Below are 24,102 nucleotides of genomic sequence, written 5' to 3'. Positions count from 1 at the left end.
AGAAGCAGATGGACAGTCAAAATGAAGTGACAGGTTTGATGAGAGGAGAAAAAGGCAGGGCAAGAGTTATGTAAAGCAATGAAGATGGCATGTCCGCTACGGAAACCACCTGGCCAATGTCTGTGCACATCTCTGGACCAAGACTCTCCATTTCTACTTGTGCAATACTGGGTAACTGGGAGACTCCCCCATCAGAGCCTCAACACACTTGTATTTTCTAATGTGGGAGCTCCTCTTGACTTTACAAACCTGTTGACTTCCCAAGACTTGAACCTTATCAACAAGTGTTTCTTTCACCTTCAACACACGCATGCAGCCCTCAGTGCTAGCATTTTAATTCTCCCGTGTTTCGGTCCCACACGAAGCAGGGTAACCTCACGCTACTTCTGATCAGAAAGGTGCAGAAGCAGAGCTGTGGTATCTGCTTTGTGTCCCCCACCAACATCTTCACACAAAACACTACCCAGCAAAGCCCTCCAGGCCTTAATCCTGCACCCACCTGTGCTGAGGGATGCAATGCACCTACGTATTTTACCATCTTGCAACGTCAGTATAAGGCCTTTTCCACCGACTGCTCACCACCATGCCCACTGCAGAACCAGTGACCACTGCCCCATGCCTTGGTTTTCCTGGCTGTCAGCTGCCCGGCCTGATCACATAAACAGGCTTCCTCATTTCTCCATGTATCCTACCAGCTGCAGAATCAGGCCACAACTGGATCAGTCAAGCCAGCAATGATTCAGCACGTAGCTGAAAGGGAGAAAATGTACGTGGTGTGTAGAGAAGCCTCTTGTCAAGCAGCACCCTGTGTACAAGCTAGCAAGCTTGTACTAAAAATTAGATAAAAACCTACCAAAAAGAAAAAAGATAATTCTCTACTTCCCAATGCATCACACCAAGTTCTGACCTCAGACATCACATCTGATTTCCATTATAAGAAAATCAAGAAAGTCTGACCCTGCCATACAGATACACTCTTTGAAAGGAAAAGAGCTTGATATTTGTCTCGATATGTTCAGCTGGGACTATGCTTTCCCTCATTTTGGAAACAAATGGCTCTGTAAATCCAGCAGTATCGAGCTCAGCGTGATCTAAGTGAACTAAATATTCTAGCTCGGTATTTGCATTTTCTCTTTTATCAAAACAAATAGTAATCCACTCATTAAATCCAGTATTTCTGTAATTAATTTGCAGTCATTACAAATCACCTTTAATTGGATTAGCTATAATTACAATAAAATAATTCCCTGAAATCATAACTTATTTTTGGTGGATATTTTGTGTTTTGGATTTTTAGGGCTATGAACTTTAGGTGAACATATGAGACATGAGAAACACTTCAGAGGTAAATATTAAACCCCCCTCACTCTTATTTTCACTGAGCTTGTCTGTGTATTGCCTTCTTTTGTCCCCAGTGATCCTGTCTTGTACTCGGACTTGACAGACCCCAATTAGCCAAAACAGTGATTCATTGCTGCTCCTCTGCCACCTGACCTGGCCCACGCTGCAGCGAGCGGTGGCAGCTGGTGCAGGCCTGCAGGAGTCTGATGGCCATCGTGACTCTCATTTCCTCAAGTGTCAGTCTGTCACTGGCATTAATCGCCTCGTTCTGACAAAGGCGGATCAAAGCCATGCCTACGTTTTTGTACTGGGTTTGCGTGGCAAGGTTTTGCTAGTGGCGGGGGCTACAGGGGTGGCTTCTGTGAGAAGCTGCTAGAAGCTTCCCCTATGTCTGACAGAGCCAATGCCAGCCGGCTCCAAGATGGACCCACTGCTGGCCAAGGCTGAGCCCATCAGTGACAGTGGTAGCACCTACATGATAACATATTTAAGAAGGTGAAAAAAAAATCTGCACAACTGCAGCCGGAGAGAGGAGTGAGAATATGTGAGAGGAATGACTCTGCAGACACCAAGGCCAGTGAAGAAGGAGGGGCAGGAGGTGCTCCAGGCACCAGAGCAGAGATTCCCTTGCAGCCCATGGTGAAGACCATGGTGAAGACCATGGTGAGGCAGGCTGTCCCCCTGCAGCCCACGGAGGTCCACAGTGGAGCAGATATCCACCTGCAGCCTGTGGAGGACCCCACGCAGGAGCAGGGGGATGTGTCCGAAGGAGGCTGTGACCCCGTGGGAAGCCCACGCTGGAGCAGGCTCCTGGCAGGACCTGTGGATCCATGGAGAGAGAGGAGCCCAGGCTGGAGCAGGTTTGCTGGCAGGGCTTGTGACCCCACGGGGGACCCACGCTGGAGCAGTCTGCTCCTGAAGGACTGCACCCTGTGGAAGGGACCCACGCTGGAGCAGTTCATGAAGAACTGTAGCCCGTGGGAAGGACCCACATTGGAGAAGTTCGTGGAGGACTGTCTCCTGTGGGAGGGACCCCACGCTGGAGCAGGGCAAGAGTGTGAGGAGTCCTCCCCTGAGAAGGGAAGGAGCAGCAGAGACAACGCGTGATGAACTGACCACAACCCCCATTCCCTGTCCCTCTGCGCCACTTGTGGGGAGGAGGTAGAGAAAAACAGGAGTGAAGCTGAGCCTGGGAAGAAGGGAGGGGTGGGGGGAAGGTGTTTTAAGATTTGGTTTTTATTTCTCATTACCATACTCTGATTTGATTGGTAATAAACTGATTTCCCCAAGTCGAGTCTGTTTTGCCTGTGATGGTAGTGTGATAGAGCAGCTTTGGTGGGCATCTGGCATCCAGCCAGCGTCAACCCACCACGGTTTCAAAAACAGAGTGGCATTTTTCTTGGCACAGCATGACGTGACTTTGAGGAGCTGATTCCTCTGAAATCTCAAGTTTTTCTGGCAAAACAGGTCCCTTCACAATGGCTCAAAGTTAGGCACCCACAAACTACTTACCACGCTCTGGGACTAATCATATTAACAACGCACCCCTGGCCCAGGCCTGCAGTGTAGATAGTATCATGATTTTTGACATGAATTCCAACCCAACTCACACTCTGCTTTTGGGAGGGATTATTTCATAGCCAAGGGTGCCACCAACTAAATATGTCTCTTGGGTTAGGCTCTTCCTCTGCTTACATATGACAACACAGCTCCAGCTACTTCAGTCAACACTGGCTGAAGCTGTGGAGCACACTGTTCAAAAGGGACATTCGCTTGCGCTGTACATGATTTTACAGCTTCAGAAGTCAGCTAGGTTTCTCTGCTCATATTCTGAGATGAAATCAAATGTCGTGTAAGGAAGAAATCAAACAAAAAGAGGGCAATGACCTATGGGCATAGCTGACCCTAGACAAATGGAATAAATTTGCTGGAAATACAGGGTTCTCATTCAAGACCTTTCATTCTTAAAATAAAATTACATGGCACATTGGCAGGAGTTCTGGCACTGCTCTGCCTAACACCAGTCACAATTTCACATTTAATACATGCCGTAAAAATAGCACATTTGATTCACATGAGCATGTCATGTCACGTAAACGTAACACTGCGTTGCAAGTTACATTTTCTACCACGTGTATGAATGTGATGCCTTCCTTTCCACTCACTCCAGCTCTCACAGCTCCTTGCAAACAAACGTACAGCAAGATTTAATCAGGCTGAGCAATCTGAAAACTAATTTTTTAAATAGGTGGAGTCAAATTAGATATTAAGAAGTATAAAGCACCAAAGTTCTCTGGAAAAAAACAGGAAGTTGAACCAGGCATTATATTTTAAAACAAACAAACAAACAAACAAACAACCAAACTCCTCATGAATGATGCACTTTTTATGCAACCTGACTTTATCTAAGGTTCTAGTGCTTCTATTTAACTAACCCCTTAAACCCAACGCATCTCTAGGGCTTTCAATGGTATCTCCTCTTCCACCTCCGTTGCTAATGCGTATCCCTCTGGCCTGATCCATCTCCTGTTCCCCATTTTCCACAACAGTTCAGGGTTGATGGGCGCAACACTAGCCCTGATTAAAAAGCAAATTCTTCCATAAGGAAGAGAGCGAAGCGGGTCTGACAGCCATGATGCCTGCAGACCACTCTCTTAACTGAGCAGCATAGCATCAGACACAGGTTCACTCATCCTCTCCAGCTCCGCTGCCATCCCTCTGGGGAAAGTGGGCAGCTGCCCTTCCTCGGCCCCGTCCCCGAGGTGCTTTTGGCCCGTACCCAGCCCTGTGCTGAGCCATTTCACTGCAACAGTCAGCAGAGGACAAAGCTACAGATGCACGAGCTGTTTTCTGCTCTGGGTGGTGTACTGAAACCACGCGGCGAGGGGCCGCGAAAACAGCAAGGCCAGCAAAATGCAGGGCAGGACCTCGGCAGCCCGTGGTGAGATGAGCCGAGATTGCTGCGCCTGACAAAACAGCCAGATCAATATGTAAAGGAGAAAGAGGGTAGAGAAAAAGTAATTAGAAAGAAACGTTCCTTTCCTCAGTTTCTCTTCATGTTCCATGGCCAATCATGGCATAAATGATGTGGAGCACATATATTTAGCATCTTTGTTCACAAAATTGCGTGGCCCAATTAATTTTGCTTACAGTGTGTATATTGCTTGAAAATACAGCCTCTGACTTGATGCTCAGACATTAGGCAGACATTAAGTATGTTAATATTGCAGTTGTAATTACATGTTTTTTTCTTCTAATTTTGGAAGGATAATTCTTTGGAATAATTACATAGAGGGTAACTAAGTTCTGGGAAACGTTTGACTCACCAAAAATCACATCTGCACTCCAGCAAAAAGGCTTGTTCAAATCTTGAGCATTTTTATCCCTGCTAATTATAAGAACTGAGAAAAGCAAAAAGTTGGTTTATGCCTTTTAGGAGAAACACACGGAGTCTATTTAGAAGATGCTATAGGGATTTCCTCTAATGGAAATAGTATAGCTGCTATGACAAGTTTCTTAAAATTTGCTGAAGACTTTCCACTTCACAATTAGAACAGTATTTTATGTTTATCCACTACCTTCACACTTAAAAAGCACATAGGCACATTACAAACAACAACATCTCTCAAATCTTACAAGCTTCCCACACAGAACTCCTGCCTAGAGCCAGGGACAGAACGCAGGAGGACACGCAATCCACGGTATGCAGACAACTTTAGTCTGTAGTACAGTCACTGTGTAATAGGACACTAAAATACTCCCAAAAGAACTGAAGAAGAAAATTGCATACAACTGAAACTGCCATTTAAATGTCAGGCTTGCAGAATTCCAACTCTGAAGCTGCTTATTTCAGAGCAGCCAAGGACCTCTGAACAAACAAACAAATGAAAAACAAATGGAACTTTTCAATGTTCAAAAATGTGATTTTAAAACCTGAAGGTCTAACATTTTAACAAATTCATCAGCAGCCAAAATAAGTTCAAGTGGAGCTGCTGTACCTTATTCTCTTCCTTCCCTGCCCAGTTGTAATGCAAATTTATTTCAGCAGCCCAGGGTCTCTTGGTAGCATTTGTGTGCTACCCGCAGGTCTGGAGTCCTCTATTCATTCGCATTATTTAAATAATAATACATATGTATAATCCTCCTTCCTCCTGTAACTGTTCTACTTGAAGAACCAATTAATTCCATTTGTTACTTCCTGGTGTATTATTTCCTCTCTACAAGCTGGAATCCCTTTAGGATCCCTGTCTGCCCTTGACTACTGATGATTTCCTTGGCTTTTCAATCATCAGAGCCTCTTCCTATGGATTTTAGAGCATTATTGTGATTGTCAATTTTAATAATGCGGGTTTTCATAGTCTGTGCATACTGCAGGCCTTAAAAAAAAGAAAGAAAAAAGAACAATCCTGCTTTCCATGACTTTAAAATAAACTAACCAATTATTTTGATTTTTTTTTTTAAAATACAAGTAACCCAGTCTTATATATTGTATGTCCATATACTGCGTGCTACATATAGAAACACTGACACTCCTACAGCTCTTCTTCTGTTACTGGTCTAAGCAATAGCCACAAAGTGCCTCAATCTTTACCCTTAAATTTAAAGGAAGAGAGCTTCCAGAAGAACAAAGCAGGAAAAGCATCAGTCATTTAAATGCCTTTAAACAGAAGGCACTGAGCACTAGTCATCTTTGAGTCCAGAACCTGCTGAGGAATGGTACAAGCCATTGTATCTGACGAGGCTACCTCACAGTTTTTTTCAAGACCTTATGGATGAAAAACATTTAGCATATTTTCAGGAATTCAATTGTTGTGTAAACACTTGACCAAATGGCCCTTAAGCACTTGAATAAATACTTAGAGGCACACAATTCAGAAACAAAGGCATTTCCTGAGCCATCAGACTTCAGGGATCCAAGTTTCAGATTGCTTGTACTGCCTTTTGCACTATTACATGATTAGGGAAAGCATTAAATTCCTACATACCCCCGCGGCTAGGTAGATGGATTGATTTAGTTCAGGTTCCAGGCAGAGCTATGCAACCAGATTCGCTCCTAGAGCTGCAGCCTTGGAAGTGTCACTGGTCCTGTCTATTACCCTGCACCCAAACCCCTCTAGCATGGAGTGGATGAAGGTGATTAAGAATCTTCCCTACTCTTCTGCTTAGGTGAACAGCACAGTAACACCTTTAGTTTCAGCAAGGGCTTCTATAGATGTTTTTGATAGCTGAAGAAACAATATAAATGCAAGCAGAAACAACACTTTCTCTTAATACTCTGCCCCGTATTGCTACCACCACTTGAAGTGCTGCTCTGGAGCTGAGAACAGGAGAGAAGTCAACGGGAAGTTTCTTCTTTCCTTTCTGTTACTTTGGCATCACTGGCCAAGGGAGACCAAGCTCCACAGGGCATGTCTCCTGTCCTGCTGCTGCCTGAGTGATGCCAAGGTGCCCAGTGATGCCAAGGTGCCCACACAGTTTTTTTAAAACTGTTGATTATGGCAGTGCAATATGAGGTGTAGATCTGAGATTCCAGTTACATCTGTCTGTAAATAAACATCTGCTATCAGAGATGCAGAGACACTGATGTTTGTGAAATTATTCAGGACCAGCTGAGATTCAGCTCTGCCCCAGTTTTGTCCAAATACTTATTTCCAAATTAAACCCACCATAAGGCTGCTGATCAGACCAAGAGAGAGCTCATGGGCGTACTGTATCTATGAGCTTTCAAATGCTGCCTTAGTTTCTTCCTTTTAGTTACTAATCAACACAAGCATATGGGTTCATCTGTTTTGAAGGAAGCGTTATTAAAAAATACAGCAAACTGCAGCCAGTTATATCAGGCTATGGGAATGCACCACAGTCAATCACTTAACAATTAGTAACAGTACTCCTTATAAATAAAACTAATAATGTCCCATTAGCATATAAAACAGTGTACAAAAAGCTCAGAGAGGAACTGGACAAGTTGAAATGCTGGGAAAGAAAATGTTCTCAAGCACAGAAGTGTTTCCCTAAAATGACATGTACCTTTTACAAGGCAGCTGAAGCTGAAAGGAGTAGAGACAAACAAAACAAGGACCAGCACAGAGAAGGGTTCTCCATGTCCTGAAGGGTCTCATGTTCAGCTTTCAGAATCCCAGGAAAAGAGGACATCCAGGGAAATAGGTTTCATTCCAGCAGAAGGATCACTATTAAGCTCATTATCATATCACCAGACGCCAGCATTTAGGCATATTCACAGCTGATTCTCACATACAAACACATTTTTTTATACGAGACCATTCATGTTCACATTTACACTCCCATCCCGACGCACAAGCTAAGCATGGTAGGTTTTAGCAAGTGATTTCCCACTAGGGTAGCTCAAGGATAAAGCTTCTTTCACCTTCTTTGGAAACAGATGCTCCTGGCTATCACCAGTGACATGATTTGGAAATACACTGACCCTGGTCTGATTCGTGATGAATATGTACATAGGAACATAAAAATTGTGGGCATGCATTTATGCACAATAATGCACACAAAATATGCAGTAGGCTCCCTTGTAATGCTCATACCTACAAAAGGTTAAATAGCCCTAGGTGACAGAGCGCTATTTAAATGGACCTTTTTATAATGGCAAACAATAATGCATTCTGGTTACCTTCTGACATGGCTTACTTCCAGTCAGCATTAAGGAGAATTACTACCTGATTTTAATACATCTTGGTTCAATTTCATGCAGGCTTATTGTCTTCTAATTATCAACACAACAATTTGATCTGCATCCAGATTAAGGCACTGCCCTGACTTCTAACACCAGAGCAACGCCTGTGGTGGTGTGCTGATTTCTCAAGCAGTAAGCAGTTCGCTGTTGTCTCACATCCCCAAGGCACAAATAAGCAGATGCTGCATTAAAGGTTGTTCTACAAAACTGCTTCAGTTGTGATATACATTTTTAATATAATATACTGAGTGCATTACAGTGAAAACTGCCAGGGCCAGTAAACTCATACAAATTCATTAGCAAGACCAGCTTCTCAATTAAGCCCAGCTGAAGACTAGATGTAGTTGAAAAGAATTGTCCAGAAGCAGCTGAAATGAGTGAAAAGCTTGGTCGTGTTTGCCACATGTGAGCACGGCTTAGTTTACCATTTCAGTTTTCTAAGCACCAGTTGGGACTGTTTCTCATCAAGGACAAGCTTCACTGACCTTTCTCTTCTTTCCGTCACAAGGATACTGTGGTTGGCTTGAAAGCTTGAATTTTTTACAGTATTACTATGCTGAGCGTAAAAGCAGAGGTGCAGCTTTTCATATGCAGAATGCATTCTACCTAGGAGACACTAGTAGCCAAATGTTTTGGAGCACTCACTGATATGCTTTCATTCATGGGAAGGTTTAAAGGATCAGAAATTATATCCTGTGTTTTTCAAACACAAGCCAAAGGAGAAAGCAACATTTTCACTCTCTTCAGCTTATTTGCATTTCTTACCTACACTCTTCTCCCTCAATTGACATTGTCAGCTGTAGGATGACAAGTGAAGAGCACCTCTGGAGTACTCTGTAGCTAATCCTCTACAATGCCTGTAAACTATATGGTGAATTGGCAATTACAACAGGAGCTCTTAAAAAGCACAAATTTCGCCCTTCCTTCAGAGGGGAATGTTTGTTGCGTGCTTTCAAGAAACCCAAGCTAGCAGAGGATTATTATTCTAAATATATTTGTTTAAAGACAATGCAATGTAAGATATACCAAAACTTAATCTGGCTAGCAGCAGACTAAGGTTTACACAAGGCATCTGCTGGCTGTCTCTGTAAAACATTACATTTGTCTTGACTGTGTTTATGGCATAACGGGCTGCTACTGCTAAGAGCCGCGTTACAGCAGCCTCGTGCGACAGCTTACCTTAAAGGAAGAGAAGTTCTGTAACACAACCTTCTCCACTCCATTTTCAGCATTGCTGTCTTTTATGAAGCCCTCTGGCACTAAATCTTTCCAGACAATAACAATGCAACCATAGTCAGGGGGAAGAGCTTTCCCCTCTCACTGCTGGTTCTTTCTTCTGTGCTTCAGTGTATTCCTTCACTGCCTCTCTTGGACATATCCAACATGCCTCCCTGAGCAGCATTTCCAAAGGCTGCTCCCCTGGCCACCGTGCTCTGTGATGTCTTCTCCCTCTCTTCGTTACATACATACATGATCATGAGAGTATGCTTACTTTTGTCTCCATGAGATGATGGCCCCTTAATCACAACTTATCCTCATGAGAGTTAACAAAGATGAGGGTTGTTGGAACTTTCAGCACATTTATAAGCTCAGCTGAGACATCAAGCTGAACCAGTCTAACCCCTTATGAATGATGCTAAAAGTGACACCAAGTGCTAAAAAACATGAAGAATTTTCATTGCCTGCCCCACTCCAAGACGCTGCCATTTGACAAGTGACATGGCTAAATGACTTCTCTGTGCCATTAATTTAAGACTGGAATTTGCAGGGATTTACACAGTGACATTTGTATCATACGTGCTAGCACTTACTACCACTGTACAAGTAGCTGGGCACTAATTTAACCTGACCTTAGCAACTTGTGCAACCTGACATCTCCCTATGCTGTTCACCTGCTGTCAGATCAGAGTCTGCTGAGGATCTTATGTTCCCTCTACATCCCTTCAAATTAATAGCATATCATCAGTTAGTTCTACAATGCCATTAAACACAGAAACAGCAGAGATGTCTTTCTGAGGCCCCGATCTTGCCATCACAGCATTTTCATGGGAAGGGAGAAAATGCGGATTATATGCCTCAGCACCATGTATCTCCTAAGACAAACAGGGGCGCATATTTCTAATTACTGATTGCATGAGTAATCTCTTCTAGAAAGAAGAGACTTCTGAAGTCTCATGAAATAGGATGGAAAGATTGTGCCACCATTTTTCCTGCCCCTAGGAGCTGTTCAATTCCTTAGTTAAGACAAAGCAAAATCTCTTCTCCCTATGAATTAAGTTGAAAAGGAATGAAGCAGGAAGACCTAAAGATGAAGACAGGAAAATATGCTGAAGCAGTCTGGGGAATTTCCAGGCTACTATGTGTAGAGGCTTCTCCCCATTTGCTTATCAACTTTGAATCTTCTTGTGCTCTATGTTTATAATTGTTTTTAAATAACTACAATACGCTAGAAAATTACTTCAGATATTCTTCCCAATACATAAATTACTAATAGATTTTCTCAGCATTACCTCCAAATTAAGGGTACTTCGTTGTGTGCCCTGGCACTGGCTTGAGACTGTAACAAAATGTAGATTATTCTCAATCTAGTTAACCTCTGTAAACAGGCCTAGCTTAACACAACTGCCTGACTTCCCAGTGAAATCAAGAGGATCTCTTTTAACCAACCAATGTTATAGCACAGGAGCTGAGAGGGAAAGGAGGTACTTTAACCTCAGCTAGAGGGTAGATGGAAATATAGAAAATAGAAAAATCCTGTTGAAGACTGCCCAGCACTAGCTCATGCCTGTTGAAACTGCTGTTTTCAAGTAGTAAGAACAAACGTCTTAAAAACAAAACCTTTCACTCCATAGGTACTATTGTCAGTTCAAAAATGGCTCATGGTATTGTTTTCAAATGAAAAAAGAATCCAAGAAAATCCTTCTGAACAATATAAGGAAAATTTCAGCCTAAAAGCACCTGTCATCCAGCTAAAGACATCCAGAAAAGAGTACCTTATAGCAGAGGAGCTAGGCCACGCTGCTGCTTTCCGAGCTGAATCCGTAATACTAACAGGTTCAGATACAGATTTACTCTACTGGTTAGAAGAGTTCCTCTCCATGTGAAATGCTCTCTCTTTGAAAAAAAAAAAAACCCACATTATTGCTGCTGCTTATAGATACTGCTTAGGCATTTGCCACCCTCACCTTCGGGAGAATGCTGAATTGTTGAGATCGAGGGCCTCAGATTTGATCCACCCCACAGGACGCAGCCTGACAGAGCAGACCGTGTGAACGGTAAATGAAAAATCCAAGGAAAATACCCAAGCGCGTTTGCCCAGGACCCACAGCACAGGCAAGATGCGAGCTCCCCCTGCTGACACCAGGGAACCGTGCCCGGCCCAGCCACCGCTGCCACAGCGCGGGGACGGTCACCGCCACCCGGGCAGGAGCGGAGAAACCCCAGGATGAAGCCAGAAAGAGCGCGGGCAGCAACGATGGAGCCAAGCTGGGCACGGCCCTGACACCTGAGATCTCACAGTTTGGCCTTGTAACTCACTGAGTCCCCTCGGCTCCTTGCGGGAAGCATACGGGCCATGAAACAGCTACGGGCAGTACCTGAGGGAGCTGGGTCAGAAGCAGTTGTGATGACAAAGGTGCCTGGGCATGGCATCACTGGCCTTTTCACTGCTGTTGTCTAGGTAGAAGCTCCCAGCCCAATTCCCACACACGGATGGCTCAGCCAGGCCATCTTTGCCATGAGCTGTGCTGGCACCGAGTTGCCCGCTGAGCCTCTCCAGTGCTGCCTGCAAAGGCTTCATTTCATAGGGCAATCCTCCCACTGGCTTTTAGAGGTCCACTTCTGCGGCACCTGACTGAATGGCAGGACCGTGCCCCTGAAGCCCTGAACCACCAAATGCCATCCCGTCCCACTGAACTGAGCTTTCATTTCCAGCACAGATACTCAGGTGCATCACCACTGATCCTGCTGCATCAGGTCATAGGAAAAGAGGTGGGACACCAAGGAGGGGGGCCATGGCCCCACTGAAGCTCCTTGCACAAATGGGGCAGGGGAACCTGCCCTTACTTCATGACAACCTGTGCTACGGGGCCGAGTGGCCAGCTAAGAGGGGACAACACTGCTGTGCCGGCATGGGAAACGCATAGAATCATAGAATTGTTTAGGTTGGAAAAGACCTTTAAGATCATCCAGTACAACCATTAACCTACACTACTAAGTCCACACTAAACCAGTCAAGGGTAGACTAGACTAAACCATTTTCCGAAGTGCCACATCTACCTGTTTTTTGAACACTTCCAGGGATAGTGACTCCACCACCTCTCTGGGCAGCCTGTTCCAATGCTTGACTACCCTTTCTGTGAAGAAATTTCTCCTAATATCCAACCTAAACCTCCCCTGATGCAGCTTGAGCCCATTTCCTCTCGTCCTATCACTAACTACTTGGGAGAAGAGCCCAACACCCACCTCACTACAACCTCCTTTCAGGTAGTTGTAGAGAGCGATAAGGTCTCCCCTCAGCCTCCTCTTTTCCAGGCTAAACAACCCCAGTTCCCTCAGCTGCTCCTCATAAGGCTCCAGACCCTTCATCAGCTTCATTGCCCTTCTCCGAACATGCTCCAGCACCTCAATGTCTTTCTTGTATTGAGGGGCCCAAAACTTGGACACAGTATTCCAGGTGCGGCCTCACCAGCGCCGAGTACAGGGGGACAATCACCTCCCTGCTCCTGCTGGCCACACTATTCCTGATACAAGCCAGGATGCTGTTGGCCTTCTTGGCCACCTGGGCACACTGCTGGCTCATATTTAGCTGGCTGTTGACCAACACCCCCAGGTCCTTTTCGGCCAGGCAGCTTTCCAGCCACTCTTCCCCAAGCCTGTAGTGTTGCATGGGGTTGTTGTGACCCAAGTGCAGGACCCGGCACTTGGCCTTGTTGAATCTCACACAGTTGGCCTTGGCCCATCGGTCCAGCCTGTCCAGGTCCCTCTGCAGGGCCATCCTACCCTCTAGCAGATTGATACTCCCACCCAACTTGGTGTGCCATGCTGTAGGGAGCTGGAGGCAGGAGCCAGGTTACAGCCCCTTACACTCACCATGGGAAAGCTCACAGTTTGACAAATACTCAAATCCCGTAAGTCTCAGGGATTGTTACACAAGGGCAGGTGAGTGCTCTGCACATTGCTAGCAAAAGCCTTTGGAGAGCCAAGGAAGAAAGAAAAGACTAACAAAAACTTTGAAAAATATTTGAGAAAACCTGTGCCAAAATCTCCTTAGACATGTATCCATGACTAAGCATGAGAACAAAATTGCTGCTGCTGTAGTGAGGGTGCTGCTTGCTGGTCATGGTCTAAAAGCACTGATGCAGCAATAAGCACAGCTTAATTGCTGAGAAGCTTATGTATTAATAGCAGAATTTTCGGTCAGAAACATGTGAAAGCCTGTAGTCTTTGGAGCAGTAATATAGAACTGGGGCCGTATGGTGGCAGAACAAAGTCTGCTGAAGAGTGTTGTATTTTCTGCCTTTGATAGGGACTTTCCGAAGCTGTCAGCTGAGCTGCAGAATTAGAAACCTGACATTGCAGCAGTCAGTTTTTAGATTTCAAGCTGTTCAAATTACTTGTCTCCAGGGGGGAATATCTAGCATGCAGGAATCAATACCGAAACAGGTAAAGATGCCAGTGTACGGGGGCAGCCACCCCAACACCATGCTGCAGCCAGCCAGGCAAATCTACTGAAAAGGAGTCGTGGGAGAGGATGATGGAAAAACTTGCTCCCTCTTTGAATCAGAACAAGACATATGCTATAGACTATTCACTACATTTGTGAGACTGCAGCTTGATTATATTTGATTCCATGTTACAGATTGATCTTCCATACGCCCTCAGTTCATGCTATGCCAGTGCTCCAAGCCACTTGCTGAAGAGATTATAAAAGAGCCTATTTTATCGTATCTTCACCTCTGAATGCATTACAAGTGACATCGCTTAATTTTAGCCAATCTGAACAGCTAATTAGATGTAAACAGATTGAAAAATTGTACACACAGGACAACTCATTTTTCAAAAGGCCACTAATCTAAACAAACCTGAGTCCATCAATTTACTTCAACATTTGTCTAAATGAATTACAGCATAGCCTTGTCCTGCACTGGCCTCGTGATTCATATAACTGGCTCCCTCCTCTTTTGATGAAAATCTCAGGCACCATACAAAAGAATAAGTTATTTGTTTATCAAGGCTCTGTTATAACAAAGATGAAGACGCCTCTTTGTCTGAGTCTAGTGGACGATGTATATGAGCCAAAGCAATTACAGCCTACTCTGGTATCTTCTCTCTCACCTCCCAAACCCGTCACGTACACTAATACATCAAAGCTGGGGAGGCTCTTTGTAATAACAGATAAAAATCAAGTTATATTTAATCATGATCAATATGGTTACAACTTCAGAGCTCTTTGGGTGCAATCCTCCCCTCTGCTCTTGCCCCCTTATGCCAGGAGAAATGGGAAGGAAAAGGATCCTGGACAGATTTTCCAGAGCGAGCCGGTGATCCTCCTCCTCAGGACCCCCTCCAAGCACCAGCTGGGGGTAGACCAGTAATGACACTTGGGCTTCTTGCTGCTCTGATTCCCAAGGAGCCTTGTCATGACTTGGATAAGATCGGGAGCTGCTGAAGTTATCCAATGCCAGACAACATAAAGAAGTCTTAGGATGAAATGCAGTGTAGTGTGGCCTATTTTTAAATACAGAGCAATTAGCAGACAATTATGCATGAAGTTTTCCACTTGCTACTAAAGCCCACATCTCTTCCATTACCTGCATATGTAAATGTACACAATGACATGGGAGAGGGCAGAGAGAAAAACACTTGTGTGGATTTTGAAATGAACAAACATATCCACATAATCAATCCCTTTCCGGACTGCTTAACACAGAAATCTTGCTGAAAGAAATAGGCTAAACTCAGTGTATTTCACACACAAACTAATTTATGGTACCTAGAATTAAGGGTCCACTGAGCATCTGTTGTGACCTCTCACACGACAGACTTTCAAATTCATCCTTGTCTGAGCAGAGCAATCTAGACATCCAAGTGTCGAAACCTCAAGTGACACAGAATCCTACATAACTTTTAATCACTCACTTCTATATGCTATTGCCTTCATTTGCAAACATGCATCTAAACTTTACTCTGAGTTTGTCTAGCTTTAATTGCCAGTCTGGCATCTCATTAGACCTTCGTCTGTCAGCATAAAGAGCCCTGCTGCTCATTTGTGTTCCTCACACTGGTACTTACTGATCATGACCTTCACAACTCTGTCCTTCCCCTTGACAAAGCTAAGGGCATCAAAGCTTTCACAGCAAAGCTTGCCAGTGAGCCACCGTCCTTGGCTGTGCACAGCTTTCTCCCCTGCTTCTCAGTACCTCTGGAGCTTCAGGCACCACCTCCTCTAAAGGTGGCGGTGATTTGACATCCTTACCCCTGCTCAAGAGTCTGCTTCTTAAATATACCAGGATAACGGTGGTCCTTTGGCCTGTTGTGTTCAGAAGACTCTCACAATGAGCCCCCTAACTACTAAGGCTCCAGCTTTCTCTGTAGCATTGCCGCTTCCAGAAGGGTTTCCCCACCTCACTCCTCTGGTTTCTCATCTTTGTTCTATGGTTGTGGCTTTGCATTTGGCCACATCAGAAGGCCTGCTCTTGCACCAGTGTATCTAGTAAATCAGATTGGGTTGAGTCAGTGAACTGCTCGTTTCTTACTTCCCCAGTTATATCTACCGAGAACTTGATCAATGAGGAAAGTATATGCCCACCTAGGTCACTGGTAAAACAACTAAATAAATAGCACGAGGCTGATCCCTGTGCTGTCCATCTAATAATGATAAATCCACTTATAATTACATCGTGAAAAGCAGTTTTTACTCCACTAATTGTGTACCATGTTAATTTTGCATGATTCTTGTTCCTTAATCATAGTGTCATATAGTGGCATGCCAAATGCTTCACTGACATCCACGTACACTACGTCAATATTGTTGTCTTTATCAAGCAAACTTGTAGCTTCATAAAAAACATTTCAGTTAGTTGACAAAATCTATTACATCAGCCCATATTGCTCAGCGTTAGTTCTCATTTATTACATTATTAAGCAGGTCCGGGTCTGCATGTCCTGCTTTACCTCAATCAATGTCAGATTGACAGGCCTATAAATATCTGGATTTTTTTTTCCCCTACCCTTTTTAATACCCACACACCTACATTCTCTCAGACCTTTCAAACTTTCCCATGTTCTCAGACTTATCAAAAACCAACATTAAAGTCCCTTAACTAGCTCTCTTTAAACTCCTGCCTGCAAGACATTTGGAGCTGCTGAGGTAAAAAGGGTCCTGCTTCAGTAGCTGCTTCTTTAATGGGTTTAAATAGACACCATCATTATCTAACTCCCATGCAGCTAGAACAAATGAGATCAAGAAGTCCAAGGCATTAAAAAATTCATGTGAAATATCATGGAAGAGTTCTGACCTCTTCTTCCCCAAATCATGATATTTTCAAAATGCAATTTGGAATTCTCCCTGTTGTTGAGCATTTTGGGCTTCTATTGAAGTGTTCTCCTGAACAACGAGGACTAAAACCATTTTATGTGTTTGTTTTAAATGAAAAACTAAGCATCTGCTACAACACTATTCAAAGACCTGGGCTGAAAGATCTGTGGCAACATCTTAAGAACTGGTAGCGCTGTACCATAAAATTTTAACTTGTCTGGATTTGATCATGAATTGTTCTGGATTCTTGGGCTTACACCACGCTCATTAAACTTGTCCTGTATGTGCATTTACATAAAGTAGGTGGCAACCTCCAGTTTGCTAAGTGTCTGGGAATCAGTCATGCCCTTCCTGAAGATAAACTCCCATTGACTTCAAACACAGCAGGCAAAATTTCTGGTTTTATTACCCAATCTCTGAAAGGAAAGAAAGCCTCTTAGACAAAAGGGAATTTAAACATCCAATGCAGAATATATTAAATTTGCCAGATGCAGCTGAGGTCTGAAACATAAGAGTTAAAGAAAAGCGAGTACATGAACCTTGAGAGAAACTTGGCAGTTTTCATCCCGTTTGTTCTTTTTAAGATCTCATGAGAGCATCTAACAAAATCCTATGTCACGCCAAAAACAGTCCAAAGCAAGCGCATAGCGAATCAGCTTCTTCAATCACTAAACTACAGACTATATAACCAAGAGATGCACAAGGATCTGAAGAAGTTCTGGTCACTCCAAGACTTCCTCAGGTCCCACTTGTGCAAGACATCCACATTCAGAAAAAACTTTGAAGTCAATGGCATTTAAGCATATGATAAGCATGTACTTGAACACATGCTCTTACCCCATGAAGTAAGGTGTTCACAGTAAGCATGATAGAGCCTTTTGAAAGCTGGGGAAGCATTTTTCTTCCCTATGGAAGAACCCCCTGCATAGGAAAGCAAAACAGTGGGTGTGCTGGTTTTGGCTGGGGTAGAGTTAATTTTCTTCACAGTAGCTAGTATGGGCCTATGCTTTGGATTTGTGCTGGAAATAGTGCTGATAATACAGGGATGTTTTAGTTACCGCTGAGCGGTGCTTACACAGAGTCAAGGACTTTTCTGCTTCTCCCACCACTCCAGCAGCGAGTAGGCTGGGGATGCACAAAAAGTTGGGAGGAGACTCAGCCAGGACAGCTGACCCCAACTGACCAAAGGGATATTCCATACCATATGACATCATGCTCAGCAATAAAACTATGGGGAAGGTTGGCTGTGGGGGGCCATGGCTCAGGGACTGGCTGGGCATCGGTCGGTTGGTGGTGAGCAATTGTTCTCATTTGCGTCACTTGTCTTTCTTGGGTTTTATTTCTCTTTCTTTGTTATTTTCCTTTTCACTGAAATTTGTTATTATTATTATTTTATTTCAATTATTAAACTGTTCTTACCTCAACCTACAAGTTTTCTCACTTTTACCCTTCTAATTCTCTTCCCCCCAATCCTGCTGGGGGGACAGTGAGTGAGCAGCCATGTGCTGCTCAGTTGCCGGCTGGGGTTAAACCACAACTGTGGGCTAGATTTGCCTCTCACTGTCATCACGGCTAATCTCCAGTGACTCCACAGTCGTCACAGGAAAATTAATCCAGGTTTACAGAGATGTAGCAGACAAATCTAGTCCACTACATCTCTCTCTTGCTGTGTTTACAATAACAGACCAATAAATGAGTATTTGTGATCAGATGCCCCCTTTTTAATCTGTTTGCTAGAGTATCATAGGATTTGTTTGCTGGTTTGATGACTTAGTTATTTGTGGATTTACAGATTGCACATGATTAGACAGCACATTTCAGATTTTTTTTTTCTCCATTTTGACATGGACAGGCAATTTTGACTCTTAAAGCCAAAACCAGAAAATCCTCAGTATTTTTTGAGGTAGGCGAGCGTCTTCCATTCACAGTCTCCTTGTGTAGCTCTGAACTACTTAAAAGAAGTGCTAAAACCCATAAAAGACTGGATAGGAAAGAGGTTATGAATGGATGTCATTCCTACTTCTCACCCACAAAATTCTGTGGATCTTTATGGCATCTTCTATTAATTTTCTTGAGTTTTGCATGAATGGCTGAAAATGGACAACAAAATATTCACTACAGGTCAACTCTTTTCCATGGTATTTCTCAGTGTTGATAGTCTGCTTTAGGGGAGCTGTGCATTCACACCAAGAACACAGCAAGGACTTTGGCCCATTAATAACAAAGCAAGCACAGGGATAAAACGCGTAATTTTTCATGGGATTTTTGCATTCTAACTTCAGAAGCAGCAGAAGGAGCAAGAAAAACATAGGCAGAACCCAGGCAACTAAATCCAAAACCAGTGTCTCCCAGACCGGTACTTTATATATAACCCTGGAGAGTTTCAAGTCCACAGGAGCTGTGGGGATTTGCTGGAACGTCTCAGGCAAGCAAGGTCAATTAGCTCAGTACTTAGCTCAAATGAGAGCCTGAGAGGAATCCAAATGCTGGTGTTCCTATCATTCCCATACCTTCCTAGGATTTCCAAAATCACTAATGCTTCCCACCCAGCACAAAATGCCTGCAGCGGAGGCCTAAAAGTTCAGCACATGTGAATGCCCAAGTGCTTCTCATCTAGTCAACAAAAACATAGGAACTTTATCCTTTCCTAATTTTTAAAGGCCACGAAGAGACATTAACTGCATTTTCCCGACCTAACTGTTATATAGGTCAGATGTGCACCAGCCCTGAACTAGAAGTCATGTAATCATGTTAGGACAGTGAAGAGCCTGAGCTAATAAACCCAGCCTTTCAAAGAGCTTATTGGTTTGGGCTTGGTGCCATGCTGAGGTTAACAAGGTAAAAACCTGTTTAACAAAGGAGATGTATATTTGACCATCCACAGTCAGGTCAATCATTTAAGATTTAAACATTCCCTCCAGAGGTATTTACCCAGTCAGTGCACGTTGCTTATAGTTGATTCTGTACCTTCTGATGCTGCTTTAAATTATACTTCCCAAATGAAATTAGAGTAGAAGAAGCTTTCCTATTGCCTTATTGCAGTTGATGATAGCACGTGGGGTCAGCAGATATTCTAAATTCACAAGAGAAGCCTGTATCACCCGTTACACCCAGGCAAAGAAAGGACAGGATCTGTAGCTCAAAATATAAATTCCCTTTCTTTATGAGGTTAAACTAGAACATTCCCAGTATTTTCCCATATATTGAGAATACATGTATATGTGTGTGTCTCTTAGCACTGCATATTATACACTGTTTCATTCAAACCAATATACGCTCCAGATTTTACGGTGTATTTTGGCTCAAGTATTATTGCTAGGAGAGTGTTTACAGCAATATTCATTGTGTTCTGCATAGCCCTGCCCATCAATCAACCTTGTAATAAAGCAGAAAGGGAAATCGGTGCAAAAGCAGCAGAGCTGCTGAATTCAAGTTAGTCATACAAAACCAGCATGGAGACAAGTACAAATGCAATTGGGTGAAAGTAGCTATTTGCCTGTTGATTAAAGAGAAAAAGATACACGTGCTGCATTACAGTTTGCCTTAAAAAACAATTTAGGCTTCGAAGTGTTAATTTTTTCCTCCCTATTTTCTCTGGGTTAGTGTTTCAAGATGACTGCTGCTCCATACAGATTTATAATATGTATGTGTTTACTCACATGTCTAAGACAACAGGAAAGGCAGAGCAGAACTCCAAATCTATCATTAAATCTACATCTTGGCACCTACAAAGACCTGCAGGACTTCAATTTTTCTGGATAAGACTGAAGGGATAAACCAAAAGAACAAACAAACAAGCAGGCAAGCCATTCTCATCCTTAAAATGCACATGCAAAAAGAAAGAGACAGAGGGGGGAAAAAAGACGGCTTGTAAGGTTGTTGATTTCCAGGTGTGTCTACCAGTGGCAAATTAGGAATAACTTTAAGAATGGTACAATCTCCAATTCTTTCTGGATTACATATGGGTCTGCTGACAAACAGCATGGTTCAAAAGCCACAGCACTAGTTTGGCTCTGAAGTGGCATCTGCTATTCCCAATTCAGCCACTGAATTGTGATGCAACTTCCAGCCTTTGCCCAACTTGGATATCCAGACTCTGCTTCACAGATTTTATTCTCTCCCTCACTGTGAAGAAGTGCCTCACAGTATCAGGGTTTACCACACTGGAGTCCTAATCTTATAATTAGCGCCTCTAGATGCTACTGTAAAACAAATGGTGACAATGATATTGATGAATGATGACTTGTTTTTTCATTCTGTTTTAGTCTAGATCATAAAGAATTAACATAAAAATCAAACTAGGATAAGATCTGTCTACCCAGGGGCCCCATACAATTCCCACTGAAGTCAGTAGGACTTCAAGGGAAATTGAATGAGGCTGTGAAATTAATTCACTGTAGGTGCTCACGCACTGCCGTGCTGGGGATCACAGAAACACCTAGTGCGATAGTCACCCACAGTAAATCCACTGGACTATGAATGTAAGCCAATCAACAGAGCTAAGAATACAGATAATGCAAGGAGGGAAAAGAAGTGTTCAATGTAAAAGAAACCAAGGAGGGATGTTCTTAGCACATTAAGAGCTATAATGAAATACTGCATCTTGAGTTTGTCGCTGTTTGAAGGAAGCTAGGAAACGAGCAAGAATTCATTATGAAGCTGCTCAAGACCAAAACATGAATCACTGGTTTCTAAAAAAACCCAGTTGTCTAGAGAACGGCGTAGATGAAAATGAATGGAAACTCTTTAAATTACTCTCTGTATAAACTCTTTCACATTCATTCTTTCTGCCATTGATTAGTATCTTTCTGGGATACGGGTTTTTAAATAATTCCACACCATACTCCCAGCTTCTGCAATCAAAACACAGAAACAGCTCTTGATTCTGCATTTTTAGTCTTCACTTACAGGGAAAAATGTCTTCTGCAGTAAGAAACTTGAGCACCTACTGTTCTTACCCATTTACTGGATATCACCAAAAGCACATGCTGAAGGCTCAGTAATCAAATCAGATTAAGATTCTCCCATCACTTTACAAATAAGAGGACTTCTGTAGGCAATTGCTGCATAAAGGAGGATTAAATCACCTCTGGAAAGCCCTCAAGATCATTAAAGTGCTAAGAAGCTGGGACGTCTCTGATCCCAGCATCCCTGACAGTAAAGCAGAAAACCCCAAATCCTAAATAATAAATTGAGAAGACTTCTCTGCAAACCCAGGTAGGAACACGCAGAAGGGAAATGTGGCAGGCAAAACATGGCCTCTGGCTATACTGTTCCTGCTCTACCCAATTTCCTGAGAAAACAAGGCTTCTGTGACCACATGGTGTGTTTGTGTACATCTGTCCATTGCACCAACCCCTTTCCAGCAATTTCTGAAGCATCAACCAGTTGGTAGTGTGAATCTTACAGCTGGACTTGATGATCTTAAAGGTCTTTTCCAACCTAAGTGATTCTATGATTCAATAATTTCACTTGACAAGACCTCCATTGAGGGAGAAGCAGTGAGCTGAACTGCTATCACTCATGGGGGAAACCACCTCAGAGAAGAAACTTGCTATGTTGCAAGAACCGCAAAAACACGATGTCCTCTACTAGTTTGTAATTTGAGTTAATTTCCTATTAGATGTGTACCTTATCAGACCGAAGAAACCCAACCATGAGATACAACTCTGTTGAAAAGCTGGTCCCCTCATCTCACAGCTTGTGGAGTGATATACAAAAACACTAAGGGAGTCCATGGGAATAATATGGAGGGGCTCCGGAAAGAAGCAACATCCTTTTCTACCTACAAGTGCTGAGAGTCAGAGATTCCTGCTGCTAAGGGCAGTCTTCAGCAATTCAGACTGAAGGATCGGCCCTTATAGGTGCCATCAAGTAGAAGTCCATCCACTCTTTGTCTTTTAACCAGTCCTAATCCATGCACCGGAGGCATCGCTCAGCCTGCCCATGCCCACAGCGGTCCCCCAGGGCTCCCAGCCTGGGTCTCCCTGGCTGCAAGGAACCTCCCAAAGACAGACCGCAACAGTTGCACAAACCTGAACCCTACCAGAAGGTCTGCCAGCTCTGAAAAATACAACATATATGAAGGCAACATAGAGTAAACAGCAACGCCAAAGCGTTGTGCTAGCCTGTGTCCTGCCAGCACTCCGACAGCAACAAGAAATGGGGAAAATCAGCAAGAGAATGGCTGTTCCTAAAGGCTCCCAGCATCTGAGATATCTCAGGTACCTCACTGCAGACATACCCAGCACCTCTGATGCCTACAGCATCCAGCACAGCACCGTTCTGCTGATTTAGGCAGAGGTATGGCCAGCTGGGAGGGTGCCTATTGCTGTAGTTTTGCAAAAAAAATGATGCTGTATTGGTTAGCAGTTTGCTAAACAAGACTGCTTGAAGAAGCATAAGAAAGGAAAACTTTCATAAAAAGAGAAAACACACAAGATTGCCTAAGAGCTCAAGCTTCTCATAGAAAAACATCCCACTCATGATCGTTGAAGTGCATTTTACAAGACTTACTGTGATGACATCCAAAATTTATTACAGCTTTTACAAGATGACCGTGTCTAGTAAAGAGTGATGTAGTGACAACATTTACTTGGCTGGATTTAGCTTCTTAGGGCAGATAAATATACTTTTGTACTTTAAGAACAGCCGTAGCTGCCTACTAAATCTTGAATAATACAAGGCAGCTTTGTAGACCTTTAAACACATGCACCAACTTGGTTCTGTCTCCTTCACAAATCTACTTCCTTACTATCTGCCCAGTCAGTCCTCAAGGTGCTGTTCTGCTCATCTTTTATCAACCTCAGCTTTTAAAATGAAACTGTTTGGAAATCATGCTTTTAAATTCCTATGCTTTTTCAGTATGGAATTCATTACATTTAGAAAGTGGCCAAGTTTATTTCCCTACCTCCCCCAGTTATAAAACAAACTGGAAGTCTTACCTGTTTTCCTTGGTACATACATTATGAATTTTGCGTGACTTTTTTTAATTTGAAAACTGATTTATTAACCTTATGTGCAAAAACGCTATCATAAATATAAACTAAATTGTAGATTTCTGTTAAGCACCGAATAAGGAATTTCTTTGGTCTAACAGTTTAAAAAGACAATTTAAAAAGACATTAGAGTAAAATAGGAATAGCTAGTTTTGAAAACTAATGGCAGTATTTTAGGTTGTGGTTTTTTGGGAGCCAGATTTGAAGCATCTTAAAGTGTCCTGGTTTCCAGAAAACAGCCTGAGACCAATATCGGAAAATTAGGTCCCTTGCAAGTGCCTCATGCTCACGTTGACCACTTCATAGGTAGAAATAATACTTTACCTACACATTGTGCTCTTTAATACACTGGTTACCAAAACTACATGAGGACTAAGTGATATTTTGCCAAATAACGTGGCTGTATTTGAAAAACCTGAATGCAGCCAGGACCAGCCATAAAACTGGGTAAGAGCCCACAGACCTACTGTCTGTGTCTTATGCAGAAAGCTGGCTCAGCTCCTGGTGGCTGCCCCAGC

The 24,102-nt window shown here is 43.2% G+C and overlaps 1 protein-coding gene across 1 annotated transcript in view; it reads right to left on the bottom strand.

Annotated features, from left to right (window-relative positions):
- The window catches only part of TMEFF2 (transmembrane protein with EGF like and two follistatin like domains 2), a 135,494-nt gene that overhangs the window by 99,651 nt on the left and 11,741 nt on the right, over positions 1-24,102 (bottom strand). The gene's annotated exons all lie outside the window — the stretch shown is intronic.

This window comes from Pelecanus crispus, chromosome 5 (assembly GCF_030463565.1).
Source record: "Pelecanus crispus isolate bPelCri1 chromosome 5, bPelCri1.pri, whole genome shotgun sequence".
In the NCBI taxonomy this organism is placed as follows: domain Eukaryota; kingdom Metazoa; phylum Chordata; class Aves; order Pelecaniformes; family Pelecanidae; genus Pelecanus; species Pelecanus crispus.
The sequence above is the reverse complement of the archived record's forward strand: the minus strand, read 5'-3'. Positions and strand labels throughout refer to the sequence as shown.